General features: G+C 40.4%; 2 protein-coding genes across 6 annotated transcripts in view; one reads left to right on the forward strand and one right to left on the reverse strand.

The window, feature by feature from the left end:
• Window positions 1-25,366, reverse strand: part of LOC109467913 (Bardet-Biedl syndrome 12 protein-like) — an 84,444-nt gene that overhangs the window by 17,882 nt on the left and 41,196 nt on the right. The gene's annotated exons all lie outside the window — the stretch shown is intronic.
• The window catches only part of LOC109467912 (ankyrin repeat domain-containing protein 50-like), a 41,227-nt gene that overhangs the window by 4,925 nt on the left and 10,936 nt on the right, over window positions 1-25,366 (forward strand). The window contains exons 1-3 of one of the 5 annotated variants that reach the window (XM_019766039.1): window positions 5,442-5,583; window positions 10,688-11,013; window positions 18,059-18,139. The gene's annotated coding sequence lies outside the window, so the exon portion shown is untranslated. Of the gene's footprint in view, window positions 1-5,441; window positions 5,584-10,687; window positions 11,014-11,130; window positions 11,219-11,410; window positions 11,560-18,058; window positions 18,140-24,768; window positions 25,084-25,366 lie in introns of those variants that run through there. The other 4 variants (XM_019766038.1, XM_019766042.1, XM_019766040.1 and 1 more) reach the window with 4 other exon arrangements.

Consider the following 25,366-nt stretch of genomic DNA (forward strand, 5'->3'; position numbering starts at 1 on the left):
GCTTTATGTTCACGCTAGCAAAATTTCATAATTTGAGAAAAACAGAGGTGTTCACGGAACTACCGTATCTGTTCATGATGGTACAGGAAAAAGAAAGTCTTTGTTTTAACTCTCAGCGAATAGCAGTCAATGATATGTTATAAGCACTTCATATCAGGAGAGTCTGGGATATGTTATGTTTAGAATAATATGTTACTTTAACATGTTTTATTCTTTATCTAAAAGGTATGCATGAAAGTGTAAAGGTGCAATCATCATTTGTTCAAGTAAGGAGAAAAGTCATTTGTCAATATGAAGACCTTGTCTTGACAGAGAGGTGCTAGAGGCTGCTAGTGGCCATCTGATTGGTCAGAAATGGAACACCTGAGGTATTTCAAGTGCTGTTCTTGTATATCACCTCACGCTGGGCAATACTGCCTCAACAGGTGCCTACAAGAGGTTTGTGTGTCAAAAGGGCATTTCAAAAAGGTGAGGGTTGAAATGGGAGTGGAGAATCAGAAGCACTAACTCCTGCTGTTTCCAGAAAGATCCTGTGTCCCAGGAGGGCCGTTGCATGGATGTAGATAAATGGCTCATGCTGTTAGTGGGAGGGGCGTGTGCTAAAAGCTAAGCCGTGTGATCTCTATGCACCCATCTGCCAACACAAACTTGGTTATATTCCTTGCCAAGGCTGAAGTGTCCCTGCGGATAAGAGGTTATGTTTTAGAAAATGCCCTTTTACTGTCTCATTGCCCCTGGACAAATCCAATAATGCCAATCTGAGAGCCGTATTGCCAGAACGTCAGATAAAGCTATATTCGTAATTCAATAAAGAGATATCTGCCAGCTGGAGGCTCCTGGGAGAGACTGGTGCCCTTGGCAGTGACTTTGGAGCAGAGCTGATCCATCTTCTTCAACACTAAAGTCCTGGTCTGTCACTGCTGATATCATGTTACACACTTTCATACCAGAAATGGGTACAAATGATGCATGGTCCAGGCAAATAGAGGTCATATAGATCAAAGATGTTGAACTTGAAATGGAATATATGAAGACTTTGACTTTTTGAAGGAAGAAAAGTTCTGTTTAGATGCCACAAACTTGAGTAGGGGAGAGAATTTTCACCATGATCCAATGCTCACATTTTGGCTATATCATTACACTTGCGGACATAATTACTTAAAATCTTTAACATGATTCTTTGGTGTATTCAAGCCATAATAATCTAGTATCTTTATGATACATGCTTGCTTATGCTTGGGGTATAATACATGCATCAATAGCATATTACATGCATGTGGATGCTGATCTACCAAACAATCATTTTACAACCACCAGTCCACAAAACCCCTGCATGCTCCATGATTGGCATCTCACATCTCTCATTGTGCAATTTTCCAACAGTAGACAGGTTCACCTTCATGGGCATGGCAGCTTGTCAGGAGAGTTACACTGGTATAATGATATCATTACCAGCCATGCATCCAGGGTATCAATGGAATTACCACAGCTGTAGCCCTGAGGAAGATTGATTCAGTTGTAAAAAGTTGAATCAATGAGAAAAAGTATGTAACACATAAGTTATGCGAAATACTTTGGTAAGAGGTAAAAAGAATATATCTATCATAATATTACATGTATAAGCAGTAATTTATTATGCCAGTGAACCAAAATAAAATCCTCCCAACATACATTGCTATTAAAGCTTATTCTGATGTCAGTAGCATTTTCTTCTAAATTTGTAGCAGTTAGTGTAAAAAAACAAAAATCATGGTATGCAAACAAACAAAAACAGGAAAGAAAACTGTACAAATGCCAGTCCACTTGTACAGGCTAACAGAATGCCCTAATGCCCCCACACAATAAAAGTGTTGCTCCAGCGTGGCATAAGCGTTACAGCTCTGTTGTTCCTTTACTAGCCACTGCACCAGACTTTGTTTAGTTTTCAGCACGATCTTCTGAAAATATTTAGCATTCCCAGCCGGCCCGTACGTCTGATCCCATTGGTCGAACCTCTTCAGAGCCCTCTTAACCCACTTCAACTTGACACTGAGCTAGTTGAGTAGTCTCGGGTACACTTGGCGCAAGGTTAAGGTAGATTTGGCCTCTTCTATGGGTTGAAGGGCCCCTGTTATTTGATTGATGGGGCGGAACTCTATGGATTTGGTTCCTGAGAGATGTTTCTGAGAAACCGGGCGAACTTGTTTGTTGTAAAATCCAAATTAATGGGAAATTGAGCTTTACAAATTCACCAGTCAGACAAGGGTTGCAAAAGATGGATCTATCAACCCCACCCACACACTTGAACACCACAGAGAGGATCAACGAGGCCAGGCATCCAGTCTCCATTTTACTTCCTTCAAAATATGATGAAATAAATCAATGCAAAATTATACCACATCATTAATAAAGAGGCTGATGCACCCATGCATGTAGTCACTCTCCTTGTCTGCCAATTTTGCACTGAAGAAATGTCAAGTTGAAGCTTTGATTACCGGTATCCTGGATGCCACCTGTCCAGCATATATTATACATGTATAGCAGTATTTCTATAAATTATGTATTATCAAGTCTGTGTTGTATGTCCTTACATCAAAAGTTAAATAAGGTAAGCAAAGTAAAGGAGCTTCAACTTTGTATTGTTACTTACCATCCATCACCCAAAATATATTAAAGCGTAGGTCTTTGTGGTAGGTTTTAATATGTCTAGGTTGGGAATGTTATAGGATGTGTATGCCATTTCATACAAGGGTTTCATTTATCTTAGGGTCTTTTCTTTTCATGTGTATGACAAGCGTAGGAGTTGTATTGGCTTCCATAACATTGCCCCTACATTGCCCCTTCCCTTATCACATATAATGTCTCTGACAAAGCATCCGAGGATGACACGGGAGGCTCTGTGAATGTCACGGCTGTCTTGTCTCCATTGCTAGTTCTGCTTGTCGGGCAACAGAGAAATAATGGTAGAATTCCTGTTTGGGGGGACCACCTGTCCTAACAGGCATTTAGGAATGCAACAGGAACCTTCATTTAACTCCGACAATGAAAGGATGTTTTGTCCTTTAGTGAGTACACAGTTGGGAAACCTTCAGCAATGCTTTTAGATGTCCTTCTGTGAAGCTTTCTGCACAATTCATGATAAAATGGTGGCATCGGAAACCAAAGTTCCAAAATTTGCACCAGATCAGTTTTGTACTTATTTTCAACTAAGTAAGGTGCAGAACTTGGTTGAAAAGTGACGTAATCTAGCTGAAATTGTATTTTTGACAACTGTAAGATGATGGTGAACATACATGTGTACACATAAGACATCATGATTCTAATTAACCTTGAAGTGATCGAAAGCCAGATGTGTCAAAAATGAAACAATTGTATTTGTCACACAGTTGACAAACAATAATCATTACAGGTCGTTACAGTCGACAAACAATAATTATTACGGGTCGTTACCTTGTGTTCACCCTCTGTCACATATCAAATGTTTCTTCAGAAAGTTTTAATTACCTGAGAGCTTAATTACTTGAGTGAATTTGCCAAACTCAAAACCTCTGCAATTAAATAGCATCATTCTAGATATTCAATACTGAGTATGAAAATCTTAGTTAAGAGTTGTAAGTGGCATTAACTTTCCTTGTGTGGAGCATTTCTCTATCCCACTCTTGATACACAAAAGTAATCAACCACATCTTTGTGATTCTTATCTGTTATTGCCGTGCTTATTTGTATGCAAACATTGCTACTACAATCCCTCCCCTCAGTTGTCAAAACATTTACATATTTGTTGTTCCCTGGGTAGCTACATTAGTTCATAATATGGTTGAGCAGCTCCCTGTATGTGTTTAGTGCCATGTCTTTTGTGCGATCCTTATCTTATGTCTGAATGGTGGTGTCTTTTTCTCATTTGGATCAAAGCGGTGAGTTGTTTATCAAAGTGTTCAGACCTCCTATGTAGAAAGGCCTCTTAACTGGGGCTACCTGAGTGAGCCAAGTAATTAAAGAGTGGAACTTTACAATCTATGCAGAGAAAGGGAAAATTTTGTTTGAAAATGGAGTGAAGAATTTGTAATCAAATCCATGAAAATTTGAAAAAAATTTGAATGAGAAAAGAATTTAAAGATATTCTGATATACATGTATGAGGACATGAGAGTATTGGAAAACCTTATCGCTGTATCTCTTTTTGCTCAGCGTACACATAACAGACACACAAAGTAATATCTGCACCATGTTCAGGGACTTACTAGTCATTACAACGAGCTGATAACTGTCTGTGCCATAATATTTGTCCTGTCTATCAGACTGGATGCAAAAGCAAGATTCCTATCGTCTGACAATGAAGAATTATTTCATAATTGCCAATAAGATTATCTAATATTATATCAATGTGCATTTGGAGTAAGAACATTCGCTGGGAATAATATTGGCTTTGATATGAAGCTGATATGGCATAGAAGACCTTACTATACCTCTGCTGTATTTATCTGGAACATACAACATTCAAATATCATATTATAATCATTAATCTCTGTCAAAAACCATTGGCAAATACATAAAATATGTATACATATGGAGTCTAAATTGTACCCATGTCATAGCATCCGGCTTAAGTCATTGAATAGCAAGTGACAACAAGACCGAGATATGAACTTTGGACAATGTAAAATAATGATCCTACTGGTTACAACATCGTATAAAGTCAACTCAAATTCAAATTGTCTCTATTTGTCTCCTTCTACTCCAAATACAATACACGTCATCATTTTCACCTTGAAAAAAGTGCTCCTTTTTCATAATTCTAAAAATTAAAAAACTTTGGCCACATCTTGAATATGTAATTCAATTGATAGTACATATATGTACACTTGATAGTACATATATGTACTATAACTATGATGATGACTCTATGTAACTTGTTTTATAGTAAAAATACAATCTTTGACCATCATCACAAGTTCATTATGCAGTGATCGGTTTGGCCTCCTACAATAGGCTATTTTTGGACCATTGCCATGTTTTTATTTGCACACCTATGGTACATTTCCTGTTGTTCAACGTTCCAACCAGATGGGAAGAATGGGGAGGTATGTGAGCAGAGCACTCCCACCTGACCCACAAACAGAACCTGGCTTCTCGGAATTACAAAGGAAATCGACGTTCAAGTGTTACCTTTATGATGACTCTTTTGATAAGTACATACCTAACGATCAAAGGCATTTTTCGCAGGACTTCAGAAGGTAACATAAACACCACAAAATGTCCAAAACTCTTAACCTAAAGTTGAGGCCCTTTAAAGTTGTTCTGTCTGTATCAAACTTTTAAAAGAAAACCACCAGTTCCAGATTGGGATCTACATAATCGCTTGTCTTCCAAATTTGACCTCTAACCTCATCGCACGGCGAATGTTTGTCATTCCGATCCCCGGAGGCGGTAGCGTTAGATGATCGCCTTTTACGTACACTATCCAAATATTGGATTGACAAAGCGGTGTTTAGATCAGCTGGACTCCAGCCAGGTGCAATGTAAGGCAATTATTCTCCCGAAAGCCCTAATTGTTTCATCTTACCAACACTTGTTTTCATCAGGGAGCTCATAACAAGGTGCAAAGGTGAAGCTTTCTTCTCCTTAAATAGGTCAAGTTAATAGTGTTTTTGAACTGTCTGTATATTATATACATGTAAGTCTGTTCTTTGTTGTTGAGCCTTTAGAGTAGGATCAATCACGATATTTACGTACAGAGGTAAATGCAAATTTCAACATTGGATCTCCATAAAACATGTTTGATGGTCAGGAAAAAAGAGATTAGTACCCCAGAAATCTATGTTACTCGTGTGGGTATTATAGCAAATGTTTTAAAACTTTGTTATACTTGAAACGTGATAATTAAGTAATTTTCAGGGTAGAAGACGCCATCTTTGTCCCTGAATAATGAGAAAATTACGGCCATTTGTCTAAGTACGTGCCCTTTTTCCACATGTAAAAAAACAGCAGTTAAAAGCTTTTAGATGGTTCAAAGAGGGTACAAAAGGGAAATGGTGATGCTGGGACAATTAGCCGGAAGCCCACGTTGCAGTTAAAATCATCAGTGGTATTTCTTTCATGCAAATGTCACGGAGTTTGAATGGTAGAGAATAGCCTATGGCTATATTCTATTTTCGGTCTATATTATCTTCCGGTATCGTAAAGGTGTGGCAACAGCTTTCAACTCCATGTTTGAAAAATGTAACAGTGTTTCAAAGTGGTGTCCCTGATATTATTGGAGAAACGTCCTTCTTATGATGTATTAAACATTGTTTGTAGGGCTGACTGTTTGGTAAACCCGGTCGCTACTTTGATGTGAAGGTTGAAGTGGGAATCATAACTCCGTCAGACAGGGAAGCAAACATTTTCGACAAAGGATGTGTGGGTACATTACTTATCTCTGTAGGATATTTTTAAACACTGGCATTTACTCAGTCGGGGGTTCAAAGGGACAGGTGGATGACAGGTGTCCTACTTCCAGTCGCACGGCAGGCGACATTTCATGCAAAAGCAATTAATAAGTAAACCATCCGTGACAACAAGAATGTTCAGACAGGTCGTATTTGTTATATTGAGACACAACTACACCCCAACTACATGGCATATATATACATGTATTTACAACAACGTCTGCAGATCACACAGAGAACTTGTTGGCTATGGTGTACAGAAGCCACACTCCTCCACACTTCTAATGCTGAAGTGCCAAAAAGAAGAATTGGTCTTGGAATTCATTTTGTATCTTTATGTCTGAGATGAAGAATTCTGCATGACTTGTACAACATGCGCATACAGGTAACCTGTGCTAATTTCACCTATTTCTTTCGGATCATGTCGTAAATGATATATTATACATTACAATCATTCACACCCCATTAATGCATTTCTTTATGGACAACCTATTGATGCATATGATATTTCTATCTGTCATATACACTATGAATTTTACAAAAGGGTGAAACACAATCCATTTTGCCATTGATAGCGAGACTATGCCTTTTCTACTTATTGCCCATTCAACATAAAGCCATATGTTACATTACACACTTGCGTGTTTATGTTTCTTACTCCAGGACCTAGTCTGATTTGATCACCTGTAAGTACCATAGGAAATCTGCTTCACCTCTTTTATCTTGTAGATTTTAGCCCTTTTCTATTGATTGTGTTGCTGTAGAGAATTAGATTCTGTAAGGACCTGGAGACAGGGAGTCTGGGTAGAAAGGCTATCATGAATTTGTAATGAGGTCCGCCAGGCAGGGGATTTACTGCCCAGACAATCTCCAAATTGTTTAATGAATGTTTTATAACCTCGGAGTCAATGGATAGGGAGGACATGTTGTTTGTGTTCTCTCGGCAGGTTTTGGCAAACCGTTTTGACATAATTCCTCATTCTGAGCTGTAAAGACAGAGATGCTTGGAGAGGCAGAGAGGACTTACTGAAAATTACTCTGGGCAGGCAGGCAGCCCAACATGAGTCTGAGCAATATACTGGAAGGCTCAAGGATATTAAGGTCTACAACTTGTCTCAAGGTCACTGGTAGAAACAGTGTCCTGAAGAATTTGCTGATTTTGACGTTTTTCTGTTCCAAGACAATACAACAAGTATGCCTTAAAGAGTCAACTTTGAATTTTAAAAGAAAATTTTGCTCAGACACATTTATTGATGTTAATGGACAGATTGCTAATTTCTTAAGTACTGGTAATTGGATGAGAAAAGGGAGTAAATGATCTGGTAAAGAAAAACTTTAAACTTCAGCATTTGAATACTCCAGCAAAGAAAACCTGGAGGCAATATAACGTTTTATATTGAATTTTAGAAAATTTTCTATTTTGACGTAAAACACTTTTTGATATAATCCAGCCAGCAGAGATGGTATCTATGACCACACAGTAGACACTGCCTATTTACATGTCTGAATCCGCTCACGCAACAGTACAGTCTGCCCTCAAGCAAAGCAGTAAGGACGACAGCCTAACGATTTTCGCAGCAGGCTTGGGTGATTCTGTATACAGGAGTGTACAAACAAGGGACATTGCAAAAGTCTCTCTCTGAAAGACGGACACTCTGTTTGTAAGTACCTATGTAGATTTGCTACTGTTGGTACATACATGTATGGCCTACATGTAGCTATGAGGAAGGCAGAACATGATTCTCACTTTGTATTATAAATCTGAGTGAAAGCAGAACAGGTGCCAGTTCCATTCATATTCTTGTACTTTCCCATCTTTTGGGGAGTGGTGATGGTTGGTTTATGTGCTTTAAAAAAAGATACTCTCATCAAATTCTATGCTACGAACAAAATATTATCTTACCTAACAGATACAACGACCAAAGATACAATCTTCTTTTGATATAGCAGATGAATGTTGTAGTTAGTATTAGGCTCAGATTAACATTTTGTCCTTCTTTAATGCTTTTTAAAGAGATCCATCATGCATGAGCCAAATGCAAATTCCATTCATTTGAAGGTCACATTCTGATGTTTTTACAAAGGAGCCACAACATGTAACATTACATGTGTCCCCTCCATCAGGAATGGTACCTGTCAGTATTTCCTAATGAAGGCTTAAGGCAGCTGAATACCTGTGACAGCATGGTTCCTATAAGTGGTCGTGTCTAGCATATCTTTCGATTACCCTTGTGTAAGATGTCTCAGTTTGCCATACATCTGGGATAGTCATTGCTTCCTGGGGTCTTGAAAGGTTGTGTTGTGTTATTTCCCAATAGAGTAATACTGTGCAAAGAATCTGACAGGGGGAATTATGCCAGGAAGTTTTCTTTAAAACAAATGTTGACTGATGACTTGGCAATAGCTCGTGTTCATAATTGATTCCTGTTGAGTAGGCTCATATGATGTTATGATTTGTCTGCTCATGTCATATTATGGAAGAAAGTTCAGCTTACTTATTTGAAGGGAAATTCTGTATGATGCCATTTAAGTTTTTATTAGATGCTAATTCAAACTTTTGAAAAGAAACTATCACTTTTTAAAAATTGCTCAGAAAAAATGTGATGCAAACAAGCCAGGGAAATTTGGTAGTCTGCAGCTGTAATGCAAGCATCAGCTTTAGACCTGTGTTAAAATTTGAGTTGAAGTCATACATTTTGTACTTAAGTCCCGCCCTTTCCTTCATCAATAGGTTGGCACTCTAGCCAAGTTTCCGCCTGGATGGAGAAAGTTCACCACCTTTGAGGCAAATTTATGGCTTTCTTTCCTTGCTGGGCAGAATTGGAAATGGCTTACAGGGAGGGATGTAAATCAGATGCCTTCTTAAGTAAATCTGCTCAATTGGAAGTGATAGCAAACATTATTTACTAGCCTGACACTTGCCAACTATTGGCAGGCACACGCTGCTTGGCACAGGGTATGAAACAACTAACTATAGCTCATTCTAATTGAGGGAGGCAGGGAAAATACATGTACTGCCCAGGTGGCCTGAGGTAATGTGGCAGTTTTTGGCAGAGAGATCTTTAACATTGATTTGAAGACTCAATGAAAGAAAATGTGGAAAATTTTTGTTAAAAGCTGCATAATACCCCAGACATTTACTGACAACCTTTAAAAATGGCTGGATACCAGTTGGCCAGTCCAAAATGCCCTTGACCCTGTTTTGGCCTGTACATGTGCATAGCCTGATTGAAAAAGCCAGGTGATGTGTGTAAGTACAGGGTTGACAAGAAGAGGAAATTTGGTTCCCAAAGTAAACTTATAGACAGTTGACAGATGGGTACAACTTGTTATCACCAGTGTGGGACAGATTAGGCATTACTTACTGATAACTTTTGGAGTGCTTTGCATTCTTTCCTAGTATCAGGTTCAACTGTTGTCACTTTTGTGGGAAGGACAGAACTGAATGCAGTTGCAATTGATCTTTCAATAGATACTGTATGATCAAGGAGCTTCATATGATTAGAGTTAACCCTCTCCCTGCTTTCTAACCCTTTAGCTAATACAAATTTGGAGCTAAATAGCTACCTTAGTAGGGACAAGGTTAAAGTTCTTGGAAGTGCAGTTTTGTGATACAAGGTAACACAAGATGTGAATAGCAACTCAAATTAACTTTCCTCTGAACACATTGAAAAACAGAACAGTTGTGTTACTATAGTGCATTAGTGTTTATTAGATTAGATTTTATAGGATTATGTCTCATGAAATGTTGAATAGTTTGTACAATATGACATAAAGCAGATCATTCTGTTTGTATAGATTATAATATCAATAATTAGTTCCAAGCTCTTATTCTTTATCATAACAGAACCAGTTTCAAACACGTAACTGTTGGACAATTTAGATGGTTTGCCTTAAGGCAGAAATTTGGTCTGAAAGAATTACTTTAAATCATATTTCTTTATCGTTATTTCTTTTTTGAAAAATCACTGTGTATCCCACACAGCTGATCCCTTGTCATACCATGGTGACATATCGTCCCCATCAGATGGGGTATAAATATTGCATGTGTTTTACTGGTTCCTTTTTCATCTTCAATTTCCTGCCAGCTAGAGACACATTGATCCGGCAGGACCGTGCACGACTTCTCTGTGACAAGTTAATGTTTTGCGGAAGTAGTTAAATCAAGCGGACAGGGGGTCCATTGCAAAGACTATTGGATGTAATCTAATTCTATTTCCTACGGAGTCCATCACATGCTCGCTTTGTGATTCCGTGTTTTTCTGTTTGTATTCTGATCAGGTGCAGGAGTGGCGTACAGACAATCAGCGGGCCAGGCGACCATTGTAGGCATCGGGAGCGGGGAGGTGTCAGACAGAGAGCGTGTTTACCTACGGCTGTTTGGGTTGAAAGCGCGGCGGTTTCGTTAGCAAGGATTGAACAAATAACTTATACACAAGAGCCAACGGACAGCGATTGTCTCTGATATAATTAAACCATCGACCGAACTTGGAAACCTGGGATCCGGTTACGCGATGGCGAAAGATCTGCCGACAAAAACAGTAACAGTGTCCATCTTATCTGATCACCATGCGGGGCCACTCAGACTGTTTGCAGTGCAGTGAAAGGTGAGATTGCTCTCCATGTGGAGACAACAATGCCCCGTCTGCCTTCTGCCCCTTTCATATTGTCCACTGTCAGGGCTCACCTGACCACTAGTAAAATAAATTATGTCTGAGTCGGCTGAAAGCGGTGCTGAAGTAGCCTCGTGTGGGCGCACGGCTCTCTAACCTGCCACAGCGAGCGCTGACGTGATTGAAGTCACCTTCGTAGGTAGGTCCTTAGCCTCAGACTACCTGGCCTATTTTTAGGACACCCCGACGGTGGAGTAAACGCAGGTGGGCGGACTTTGGACTTCAAAGCAGGTCATGTCGTGTCCACAAACGTGAGCAGCCGGGGTTGCCGCGGTACCCAGGCCACGCTCTTGTGTCTGAGAGCTGCGGCAGCCCAAGGTTAGCCCTGAACGTCTGTGCATGAGGACACAGACTTACACACGTGACAGTGGACATGACGCACTGCTTTGATTTCCTGAGTAGATATGCAGTGTCGGTGTATAAATCTTGGTGATATTTCAGTCCTGCCGGTCACAGCTAGCTGTGTGTGGAGTATGAATGGTAGGTACCACTTTTTCACACTGTTTCCTTGTTACCAATTCAGTTGCAATGCTAGGACTAAAAGAAACTCTCTGCTATTGAACATGAAAGTTACTTTACTTTTCAAGAGTTACTGCCTTCATTCTATATAAACAACATCACAGCTGTTAGGGGCCAGCAAAAAGTGTTGAAAAGTTGTCATCTCTTTGTTGACAGGTGCAGTTTTCTGTCAGAATGTTGAGATTCTGGTTTCAAACACCTGATATATTTTGACAGTTAGATCAGATATACTGCTTAGTCAGCTGTTACCTGAAATCATACCTGAAAAATCCTTGTTTTCAGTTCTGTAATTTCACAGAAATTTTAACTTTGAAGGGTGTCAACGTGCGGTATGTCTCAGAACTACAGGCAAGTTACTTAGCTTCCTTGCAGAACTTGAATGGCTAAGAGTAAGATGTCAATGGCTTGACCTAAACAAGCAAGAACTGGCCCAGACAGGTTTGTTTGCACGTGGACTGACCACACGTGTTGGTCAGTGTAGGTCAGTTATCGGTCACTCCCCACGCCACCGGACCATACCAAATGCCAGACAACCGATAATCAATTGCTGCTCAATGCAGGATGTGTAGTCTAAGCATGTTTGTTTGTTTGCTGGGCTGGATGAGGTTATTGTGAGGAAGCCACAAGGTAGTTAGCTCGCTGTACTGATATGTCCTGTAAAGGTGTCAATCAGTTATAAATGGCTGCTAGGACAAACACCATGTGCCTGGTATTATTTGCCGCTGAACAGGCCTGTGAGGAACTATTCAGTTATTCCAATTCCTTCCTTCTAGATCTTCCAAAGGAAAAAAAGTGATGGATGAAACAATGAAAGAAATAGAATGAATATACTCGTTTAATACAACCAAGTGTTTTATTAATTTGGAGCTTCAGTGAACATCTGTCACCTTCCTTAGGGCAATTCTGACTAGTTCACATTGCACAGCACAGGTGTCACTGCAAAAATATCTCTTAATTCAGTGACTTACCAACCTGAGGAATCCATTCAGGAAATGAAAGAAATAGTTAGCAATTCATCTAACAACAGCTCTTTCATTCCTGTGGCTTCCTTCACATATCTAAAATGCTTGTGAATCCAACTACTGAAAGTGAAATGACATATAAATAGGAGTGTAGTGCAAGTCATCCCCGCACCTGGATCTTTGCCACAGTTGTTTAGACAACCATCCTTGCCATGCCTTTCCTTTGCCATCACCCAGAGACATTGATTTTAACAATGGAAAGATTGTTAAAGCCTCATTTTCTAGGGTCCCTGTCAACATATTTTCTACATTTTCAAGTTGCTCTTCCTGGCCTGTTAATATCAAAGAAAGAAACATTGAACTTGAAGTTGCAATACTAGTGTGACCTGCTAATATCTTTCAAAGCACTTTTAGGAGGTTTAAGAATCTTCTTGCATTAGGTTTTAAAGAATTGCGAATTTAAGCACTTTGACACAAGTCAGTTCAGCCTTCACCTTAAGCGGATCATTAGTATCATTAACTAGAATTATCAAGTGGTGATTGATAGGAGGAACTGGTGATTAATGGCAATGTCATGTCATTGATACTTAAGCCTGCATCCATCAGGGCTATTACCCTGGGATAAGACTGATTTATGTACTTTGGTGTGTTCAGACATGAGCAGTGATAAGTTAGCTTGTATGTTGTGCTGCATCACTGTTATTAGTGTTAATTATCACCATTTGTTACTTTCAACTATTGATAGGGAAAATCCTCAGCTATCAATTGCAGCTACCCACTCTCTGACATAAATAAATGCAATATTTTTCAATGATTTGTAAATGTTCCTATTTTTATATCACTTTTATGTGCCAAACATCACTGTTATACAGTAATTCTGCCATCCCTTTTCTCATCACTAAATGCATGTACTAGTATGCATCTTTTTGGAGGTCTGAACCTTCCTTGTTTGAGGACCAAAGGCAATCCAGGAGAATGTTATAACTTCATGAAAAGGTATGAGCTACATCTTTGACACTTTGCTCTGCCAGCTGAGCTGTGGAGTTCTGTAGAGGGTTGATCGATCACAGCTTCCCTTGCTTGGCTTCACACCACAGGCTGGAGGTAATAGGCTGATTTGGAACTAAATGGAGGATGAAATGCTGTATCAACACTGAGCACATGCAAGGTGAATCTCAAGGACTTTGTGGGGAAGGGCTTACGTAATAGATGCACAGGTTAGGGTTGAAGGGATGGAGAATTTTCATGCACTACGTGATAATGGGAAGAGTTAGGGAGATCCTTGCATTGCAGAAGCAATAAAAAGTTGCGTTGAAAGGCCTTGATCTGCCCATTACGAGGCGTACTGTGCATCCCAGCCATAAGCTAAAGGTTTCAAGTTCAGAAACAGCAGAATGGAGTACATTGACTCTTTGATGGACTATTGTTTGTTTTCAAATGTGAAAACTTGCCAAAACATGCATATATGTACATTGTACACTGCTACAGAGGTTAGAATTAGAGAGGCACGAGACATTTGATTTTGCCAGCAGGGTTTGTCCAGCACTCGTAGACCATGTGCACAGGATGGTGTCTTCTGTCATCACGTATTCGGCAGCTGATACACTGAGTTAGTTTAGCCCAGAGTGTTCTTCCCTCAGGCATGGTAAGTAGGCCAGTGATGTACCAGCTCTGGTGATGACCCTGTACCTTAGAACTATTTACCTATTGGCACCCTGTACAGTACAACAACACTGGTCTTTGTGGAGACAGAGCTCTGCACTTTTCCTGGATCAGGGTGAGGCATGAAAGAGATGTTTCAGGTTTGGGATGGAGCCAGCTTTGCAAGAAGCAGAGCAGAAGGGTATAGCTTAGAAGCTTTATACAAAAAACATAGCTTGAACAGAAAACTAGTCATATCCAAATGGAAATGGAAGCTTTATTGGTGCATATAGTTGCAGTTGTGGGGTACATTTCATTTGATAGCAGGTGTATGAAATGTAGTAGGCGTTTCAAAAACTCAATTTATTGCTGACGAATGATACATTTTTATATGTACATAACATCATTTTACACTATTGGCAATGTCTAGATGATTTTTTTTAAATTTTGAGGGTAGATTAGGAACATGAGCTTATCAAATTTTCAAAGGTATTTCCTGGTGTATCCTTTTGGAGTCTCCGTGAAGGTACGGTAACTAATTTTCTCCACAAGCTTTCAGTTTTGAAGCCATAACATAGCATAACATGTCCTTGCCATTGAGGTTACTGCAGGTCAGAGGAGATTCTAGATTTTACCTGCATGATTCAGAGCTTAGCAATTGATTCCATATAGAGAGTGGTACGTGCAGTTTGCAGTAGCAACAACCTTGTCCTGAGACGTCCCGTGTATTGGAGATTAGACGCTGATTGTGAAGTCGGAGCGGCTCAAGAACAAACATGTAGCTTGTTGTGACGAGAACCTTGTCCCTAGATGTCCTCATCAGTTTTGACGACGCTGCGCTGTTTACCGTCCTGATCCCAAATGTCCCAAGGTTGTTCAAGTCATATACTACGATGCCGTTTCATGCCGCCAGCTTTTCTTTACATACAAACAGAAAAGCAAGCATTCCGACTAACATGTCCCGGCTGCATTGTTGACTCCCGGACAAGCGAGGGCCACAAAGTGGTTCAAGGTTATACAAGTGGTTTAGTCGCTAAGCCGCTGTAGACAACATCATCTGCTCCAGTTCTGTGATTGGTCCTTGTTCATCACTTACGGAGCAGGTGTACCTATTAATTATGCATTATCCCCTGTCCATGTCCAGCCACACGAATTTGATAGCTTCGGAAAGTCCACTTGTGGAGAGTATTGCACCCAGGGCAACAGGGACAGGGGCTTTGAATTCAAAGGGATTAACGCAGGTTCAAGCTGGTTGTTGAAACAAGTTCAAACCACTTGACGACACCTGACCCTACCTTGAATTGCGGCTATTTTTCTTTTGCGTCTGGGTGTCAATACGGATCAGCGCGCCCCAGACAGTGTTTTGTTTAGCGAGGGGGGCAAGGCTTTGGAGTGAGGGGAATTTCTAAGGTACAACAACAGGTGATTCTGGCAGCATGCCAGCAAGTGACCTGACAAGGTAATGTCAGGCTAACGGATTATCATCCCTCAAAACAAGGAGTTGAGTTTCACACCTGATTATCTCACAGGCACCCCCTAGCTCTGGGAAAGGTAAGGAAAATCCCAAGTACATTCCGACAGGTGGTTCAAAGGTCTGACGTTAACCTTATTAATCATCCTGAACAGACTCTATGGTGCCGTTTTCTCTTGTGTTTGCCCTGTCCCAATTTCATGGCCAATCTCAGAGTTGAATGGCAGGCATAGCTGAGGATTGCAGGCGGAGAATTAGTCTTTCCGCCACATTTCTGTTTTTGAAAGACCCGTATTGGGTTCCCCTGAACCTACAAACCATCCTCTATAGACAAGTGGCCTGCTGGCTGTGAGACAGATTAATCTGTGAGGCAAGAGCAGACTATAGACAAATTTTGTCCCATGTAGAGTGTGATTGACACCATTTACAATAGGTGGTGATGGCGTCCATTTTGTGCAGACTTGTATTTTGGTCAGATTTGGTTGCCTTTGCTTTGTCAGTGTGGGATTCTTTTCTGCGGCAGGAAAGACGATAATCTCTTTGCTGTTTTGGTTACGTAAGGTGAGTTTGGCCATAACAACACATGGACTTGACACACCAGTACAATTAAGTCAGGTGTTCAAAAGTTTGATGTTCAACAGGTGTTTTTTCCTACACCGACAGTATGTCATGTAGTCTTCTCCAACTGATCTACAATTACGCTGTGCAGTTTCCCTTTGTATACCAAGAAGTATCAAGACATAACAAAAGCAACATTGTTAAAGTTGCCTGCATTTGCAGGTGATTTGAGACAAAAGCTATCCTAACAGGCTGTCTCACCTGGGCAGTTTCGGGTCAAGGTGTATCTGTTAAGGTGAATGAAAGAGTGATTGTTGCCAGCCTTTTAACCAAACACTGTCCCCTTAATACTTCAAATTACTGTTGACGTCAGCACGCTCCCGGCCATTGTCGAAGGAAACCCTTTATCATCACCCATTAAATGCATCTTGATTTCAAATGGATTAAAGACGTTATGCCACCTGACAGGCTATTGTCACAGCTAATGCCCCACAACTTCCCCAGCAGATTAAGTACAAGTGATAGAGTTTGACCTTGGGCCTTCTCAAGTTCATCCCCAAACCAAGCTGATTACCAGCTGCAGGTGTTGAAGGTAACTGGATAGCTGAGGGGCAAAGCCAACCACTTAAGAAATGTAGTCACTCACCTGGTCTACACATGACTGCATTTTCCCCTGCCCCTGAAATAGATGATTATCTTGGCCCAATCTAGTTGCAGGTAAGATGGGAATTAGAGATGGCTTATGTCAGTGAGCACACAAGGACAACTGAAGTTGGGGTCGTCATCGACTATGATGGATGAACATCATGTCAGTGAGCAGTGACACGATGCTTTCCAAAGCTTTCCAAGCCATTTGTATTGAAGGAGAGCAAAATTAACACAGAACGAACGAGAAAAAGATGTAAACTGAGCTGAAATGATGGAAGGGTTTAGCATGATTTGTAAGAATACTCAAAGGGTACAAGGATGTAATTGTGTAAATTATATGTATCATGTCTCTATCATATCTCTATGATATGGTTATAATGTGCAAAGAGAAAATTTTGAAGTTCTTTTCAGCCAGATGACTGATACCACTGAACCTCCCCTTGATGACACTGATGAAATATCTGGTATGAAGCCAGGAAAGGTGTTAACAAAGTCAATCAAAAGGATTGGTTAAAACCTTTTTTGCCTTGTGTATGTGCATGTTTTTGTTGACTTATATGTTTCTTATCTCTGCAGTATTGATTGTTCAACTGAGATAAAAGCTTACACACACAGCTAGGTTTCAGTGTCAAATGGTTTACGGCACAGCTGACTATTCCTCTAGGCATAAAGATTGATTTATTTTCAGTCCATTTGCCATAACATTTTACTGCATGTGACAAATAGTGTAATCGTAAACAAGGACGGCATCTAAAATATAACACAGACATATTGTTTAACTGAGTGTATTCATGTCTTTTTACTGACAGGGCAAGTGTTTATGCTACAGTGGCAGAATTTCTGTGAATAGATTCAAAGAAAACATTCTTTGTCTTCAGACTTGCTCAGCTGCATGACAACATTGTCTCCTTCACAATAGATAATTACGTGACTCATCAACCCATTCCCCAACTAACATGATAGCATCAGTGATAATTTATGCTAAATACAACAGCATTGTCTTATTGAAAAACAGCATGCAACTTTTTAAAAGACTGGGGGAAAAATAAACTTTTCTTTGAGTGAAAAATAAAAAGAGAAAAGCACTTAAGATCTCAGTCAATTGTTGTGAGGAGAGGTGGGTAACTTTGTGAATCACTGCTTTATGATGACATTCTTGTGTAATTGCATTTTGCTGCAGGTACCACGTGTCAGGTCTGTCTGGATGCCTGTGAGTCCTGGGAACGTGAAGCCTGCAGTGGTGTGTGACACAAGTTGTGAGGTAGGCTACCTGCAGTCTTTACTTCCATATCTGAGTTACAGATAACCATGTTTGTCTGTATGTTGTCTTTATTTAGCCTCTACCAGGCTTTGGGACGCAGCTGAAAAGAGTAGGAGTTGGCCAAAGAGACAGACGATATGCCAGGGCAGTTGATCCATGCTATCTAAAGAGAAAAGTTGGGAATGGCACTATAGTGTGGACCAACTATGGCATATCATCTGGGTTTTTTTTGCCAACTTTTACCATTTCCTGAAGCCTGGCAGAGTCTAGTCTTCATTCTGCATGTGGAAGCCATATTAGTCCAGTCTGTAATTACCTGTGAAAACCAGGTGAGACAAGTGAAAAGGTAAACAACAACAAATGGCTTCTGTGTCACCTAAACTTGTCTTGACGGGAAAGAACTAAGTTTCTTTTTGCAGGAATTATACCAGCTTTCAATGAAGGATTTTGATACTGTAGAATTGCAGAATTTTGGACTTTTTGATCAGTCAGTTTCATGTTATATCCAACCTCAACTGTTCCACATCCTAATTTCCCTGACCGTAGAGTTGAAAATGGCTCTCTGAAATGCCAGGGAGACCACAATGCAAACCCGTGAAATCTCACATTCAAGCCTCAAAATGCTAGTTAGATTACATCTAAAACCCCTGAAATCTCACAATCAAGCCAGTGCCCTCCAAAGTTCCTGCCCCTGCTCCCAGCTGCCAACTTTCCTGATGATGGACATCCTGAGAGACAAGGATTCATCTCCTACTTTACTCTCTCCTGACCTGAAAAGAACTTCCATTTGTCTTGACCAACTTTCAATTTGCAGGAGAGCTTCTTAGTGAATTAAAGACCTAAACCTTCCTATGATGCTGTCAGGCCCAATCGGCTGACCAGCCATTCAGGCGTCCCTTCCAGCTCATCAATTAGATTAAGAAGTGCCTCTGGAATTAAAGGCCAGACCTTTGCTAAGGAGTCCTGTCAGTCTGCATTGGCTGCAGGCTATATAAGCTTAGCTCCATAGATTGATCACTTCCGAGGAAGCACTCGAGAGCAAAGTCAGAGTAGGTGATATGGACAGGATTTGAAAGGGATGTAACATCACGGACAGGTCTGAGAACAAAAACTGTCGCTAATGGAAAGTACCATTAGGAGAAAGTCCTTGGATCCACAGTGTGAATAGCAGTCCAGTAAATGTCCAGGCTCCACACTCAATTAGGCAATGTTAAGAGCTGTAACAGGTCAGTGAAACATTGTTAGTAATCAAACATACATGTACAAACATTGTGGTCAAAAAAAGATGATATCGGCCATTTTCCATCACTTTTCTTCACTTCTTACTTTTCTTGAAAAGTGGCAACAGTAACTTTACAACATATACATGTACATAATGAGAGCAGGGGTGCCAGCCAACCTCATTATGTGAATGGTCTGTTCAGAAGTCTGTGGTAATCCTTGCTCGGAGGCAAGATTTAGCGTTGATTACAGGGCTTGATACGACCTTACTGAACACTGCCCCGTCCAACACATGGCTGCCTCCAGATGAAAGTAAACCGACCAACATTGGGCAGAAATGACAGGGTATTACATGCATAAGACATATATACTTTTCTTCTTCATCTACACTCAGCTGGTAACTGGAGTTAGGATTCATCAAGGACAAAAAAAATCACTTCATAGGGGAAGAGATCCTCCTTCTTGTAGATATCTTTGCATTGAAAGAAAGAAGATAAGGTTGATTTCCTTGGCTGGCTAGAAAGAAAGGGTTAGGATGAAGGAAGATGATAAGAGCTGCACCAGACATGGAAGACTTGAAATGATTGGAGACAACCTGAATTTAATGCCACCATGCAGGGCTAGGGCATACTGTTGTATTCAACTAGTAAATATGGGATAATCTGATGTACACCGCTGACAGACATGGGGAAACAGCCTGTGGGAATGTTATGAGGGTGGTCTCTGTATCTCATCCATTCAAATTTGTGATACTGAAAAGGTTGATTGACAGCCTAAGTAAATGATGGGCAACTAGTCTCACTAAGTTCTCCTCAGGGTCAGGAAGATAAATGTTGAGAAGGAGACAAACAACTCAGGTAACTTATATGTCTTAAAACAGTCTCTTGATGATATGTTGTTTGATAATCTTCAGATGCATTGTTGGTATACTATTCTTTAGGTGTCTTCTATTCAAACACCTTAGCCAAGACAAAGAAAAAAAATGTACATTCAAAGACAGACCAAGAAGGTCTAGAACAGCCAGGCTGCCTGCATTTTCTTCTCTCAAAAGCTGCAAATGAACAGTTCTTCTTTCTATCTTACATGTTTTCTCGCATTGCGGTGATACCATGATCCACTATTTGAACAGCTATGTACATTTACATTATACAGAATTTCTACAGCCAAGCACACAGGTGAAAATACAGTAAGCAGCCTGAACAACTCCATCATGAACAGATAACATCACTAAATAGAGGTTAAGATAAGTCAGAAACATGATACATGTACTTAAAGTAGGCTTTCCAACTTTCAACATTACCTGTACATTGACGGATCTTGTAAGAAAATGTTTTATGTGGTATGACATGAAAATTACCAAATTGTGAATTGACTGTGGGAAATTTAGCAGTGTCCTAGAGGATGACTGAATTTAAACATTGTGTCCTTGATTTTATAAATGTCATTATGATTATCGTATGTTAGAGCCACTCCATACAATAATGATTTCTGATTCTTTCATCCCTTGGCCTGGAATCTTTTCACTTTTACTAACTTTCATAACATCGTACATGTATTATAAATGTGTTGTGATCTCCGTATAATTTATCAACAATTAGACACTCTCACTCCATTAGTCTGAGTTATGTCCAAATATTAAAAGATAAAACAGAGATGCTGACAGAAACCCACAGCCAATCATCCCCGACCATTTTTAGTTGGTCCAGCATGGCAGGTGCATGTCACCAGCTTGGGGGGAGGGGGGCAAATCCTCAATCTCACCCAAACACTACACATGTCAACTCTCACCGAGATGGTCAAGACCAGGGACTTATTATCTCAGCTGAGAAAACAAGGCTAGAAATAGTAACAAAGCAAAGTAAGCTTGTGTGGTTTAGCAGAGGTCAGTAATTGATACTAAAGCCCCTGGGATTTGTTGAGATGTTTATCACCAAATTTGATGGTCATTTCACAGTTGGATGACAGGTGTTAATTGAAGCTCTTAGGGCCTTTTATTTTGGAAATAGCCAGCCATTGTTTGGAAGGTCAACACACAAATGCTGCCGCACGTTGGCATGGACATGAAAAAGGAGGTGCAAACTGGCCAGAGGAAGTTGTCGAAACAATGACTTTGCATACCATATCCACCCTTCAGCAGGTTGTGTGCATAATGTTAATGTTCTTATCTTTCTTTCCTTCTTAACTATCAAGATACTACATTGAAGTTCTAGGATGTAGGAACAGTGACTTTGCATACCATATCCACCCTTGATCAGGTTGTATGTATTACATTACTTGTATTTAGTATGACTCTAATTAATGTTTTTAGCTTTCTTCCTTTTATCAGGGACATTACAAGGTGTTATATTGATGTTCTTGGTTGTATTTTATTTATCTTTTATAAAGAGAAAACTAAATTTTTCAATGGAGAGTACAACACAGTGATAGGGAAAAATCTAGTTGTTTTCTAAGCAGCATGGAAGGTTCAGCTACCAATCATTTGAAGCATCTGTCATTTATTTATCCCTCATTAGCCACAAGTCAAGTGAGGTACTAAAGCCTGCCTGAGCATGCTGCATGCTGTCCTGAAGGACAAGAGAAAGTTTGCGTGCACTTGTGACTGGCACACGGCGAACTTGTCAGACACAGGTCTGCTGAAGTATGCTTGTGACTCAGGTAACGTCTGGGCACTACAGCCACAGAGAGAAGAAAGGAAAACAGCTGTCCTGGTCTGTCTGGGCAAAGTATATACATTACACGTTAAAACACAACTTATCTTGATAACATCTAAATAACCGTGAGTCAGTTTGAGTCTTTCAGGTAGCTTCACAGACAAGTACAAAGGAAACGGGCAAGCACAAGTACGTTCACCTTGTCGGGACTACAACAACAACTGTTAGATCAAAGTATGATATGTTTCTTTTGTTCCCGCAAGATTCCGAAGGGCACTGTTCAGTCCAAACTGCAACCTAGCCTATTTGGACCAATCAGAAATAGACGCGGTATAACGGATATCAGCGGTGAACCAACCAGGTGTGGACATATGGGACCTGTCTGGGCAGGTTTCCTACACAACAGGAAGCGGCGGCAGGTGTGGTTGTTTGAACCGCTGCACAGGCATACCTTGTGGTAAGCCACTCCCCACCTGTGTAATGCGACCTTTAACATGAACTCAGGTCATAAAGTGAAGGCCAGCAGTAAAATTTTACTAAAAAAACAGCAAAACAGTGAAGATGTTGGATGAGTCTATATTACTGATGAGGAACTTCTCATTTCAGCAAAAGTATGATTCGACCTTTGCATCAAAATTCTGAATGACACTGTCATAGCAATTGTCTTGTACTGAAGTCATTTCACTCCAAAAAGTTGCAGTCAGGCATTTATAAACGTTTTACCTGAAACATGACACCGTGAGCATTTCCTTGTCTGAAGGTGGAATTAAGTGACGGGAGGAGGAAGTTCTCTTACGTCATCTCTCCAGTGGGCTCTTTCCTTGTCTGCATTGCTAAGTGTTTTACCAGGATGCACCTGTAAGGAAATACAGACTGGACAACTTCCAGTCACTCAGACATGGACTTTTTTGGTATCAGGTAACTGATTCATTAGTTTGGGGCAATTTTCTTGTCTAGTCTTTCAAGTGGGGATGTCCTAGGGTGGGAGACAGATCATGGGTCTTAGTACCCAGTATATGACACAAAGGCTACAGTCAAACAACAACCTTGGTGCAGCATTTCTTATCTAAATTATATGATCCTTGTCTTCAAATCTATCATACCACTGGGTATATACATTTCTCAGAATGCTGACCTTTGTCATAAATTTGTCACAATCTTTACACTGTGCAGTCAAACAGGGGAAGTGGGATAATGATCAAGACCATATCTCACTGACTTTTCCTGGCACACCAGCAACTTTACTGCCCTTTTAACAGTAAAACAGCTTAGGACTTCCTTGTAAAGCAGAACAGAAACATTCAAAATTGAAAAAGCAGAGCATCTTTTCTGCTTACTACAGGGATCATGTGATAATGAGTCAATGAGGAAACAAAGAAACCACTTCTTATGAAAACACACAACCTCACAGAAGTGTTGATAAACTGCCACTTCAAACTTAGATGTTTTCTCTTTGCCAAAGCTACACTAACCTTTGTCCAACAGAGGTGACTTTAACCTTCCCAGGAGAGGGCGAACGTGCTCACTCCCAGAGTTCTAATGGCAGCTAGGTGAGACCCAGTCACAAGAAGAAGGAGGTGAGCTGTCATACCCCCTGGCAGAGTTCATCTATCAACATGTGTAGCTGTGGCTTTTCTGTTCAGTTCCGGGTCTTTATTTATGAAGCAGGTCACCATGCAGGTCAATGGTTGATATATAAATGGTGGGATTTTAATAAGGCTTCTAGTCCAATAATTCTGCATATAATGTTTCTCATGATATGATCCAGCCTTGATGTAATGGACTATGTGCAAATAGACATAAGGACTAACACTAAGGTAAGTTGTTACAATGCCCATAGATATAGAAATGTACACTGGTATTACACTTACGAGCTATGGATGTTACAAAACTTTTATGCTATTACTAAAAAGCTTCATGTTTCATTGAGCACGAAACAGATCATCAAGCTGTGATCTAGCACTTCCTCGCCTTTTCCTGTAACATGGTAAGAGGGTAGTATATTCGCTTTTTATCAGGCATCCATCAATTGTCCCGTTACAAACATATACAAACCATCTGCAGTGACCTGTGTGGGTCAGAGGCCTTAGGCCAGGTAACTCCCTGCCTTCCGCCCATCTATTTCAGTCCTCCCCCTCACCACGAACTTGACACGCTGACACCCTATAACACCTTGATTTAATTGGGCTGGGCCAATGGGAGACCTTGTCTTTCAGAAGGGGGCACTTTTTCCTCCAGGCTAGCTCAGAGACTCCCCCAGAGACCAGAGAACCCTGCTGTCACTCAGATAAGAGTTGGAGACTCTCAAATCCTGGGGCGTCCAAGTTAATCCACAGTCTAGTCAATAAAATTTGCTATCAACTGTCCAAATCAGGGATTTGGGATTAGGAAGTGCTAAGGCAGGGATATGGTACTTGTGTATTTGTGGTGGGAGGGTCAGAGCCAAATCCTCAGCCCCCCTGATCAGTAATAGACCCCATTAACAGTTGTAAGAAGCTGCTGATAGCTTGATAACATAAGCTTGAGTAGAGCCAAATGGTGTTAGACATTGTTGCAACATGGTACTGACCCCAGGATAAAACAATTCAACACTTCATGCCAGTTTTCAACAATCAACCTATCATAAACATCTAGCTCACAGATTCAAAACAGAAATTGTACCAATAGGCAATACACATTTTAATTCTTATGTTTGGGGTGGCCCCTCCCCTGAACTGGTCAGCAAATAAAGACACCATGAGTATGCTTCTGAGGTATCAAGTTATGTTTTCTCAAGCCTGTGTACAGATTATGCTGCTTAGCATCTAACTCCCTCTGAAAGGTGCCTCATTATGGGATTGTTGTGAATGAAAACTTTGGCTAAGAGCCCTGACAGAGCCTCTCAAACAAGTTACATGCTGCACTCTGTTGGTTCTTTAGAAGAAATTACAATATGCAAACACTGCACGGTTGGGAGCACCCTTTGACAAACTCGCAAAGAAAGCAAACTGTCTGTTGAGGAATAATTCCTTCTCTTTTGAAATGCTGCTACACTTTGGGTGGACACAATATCGAGGACAATGCAGAGTTTAGGTCAGTTTGATTGTTTTGCGTTTTGTGATTAAGAGTAGACAATGGTGTGGTGTGGCTGGTATGTATACTTCCAAGACAGGTTTTGTTGTGGAGACAAGAAGCATCATTGGAGGTACATAATCATGATAATGAGGTGTTGGTGCACCTTTTCAGTCAAAAGGAAATGTGAGTTTATTGCCTTTAAGATTGACATTTGTAGTTGTCCTGGAATCCATATGAATTCCTGAATTTTTTTTTCGTGCCAGTCCATGAACTTGGAGAAACCATTACCATGACTTTGCTC

This window comes from Branchiostoma belcheri, unplaced genomic scaffold (genome assembly GCF_001625305.1).
Source record: "Branchiostoma belcheri isolate BF01 breed outbred unplaced genomic scaffold, Haploidv18h27 scaffold19, whole genome shotgun sequence".
Lineage (NCBI taxonomy): Eukaryota > Metazoa > Chordata > Leptocardii > Amphioxiformes > Branchiostomatidae > Branchiostoma > Branchiostoma belcheri.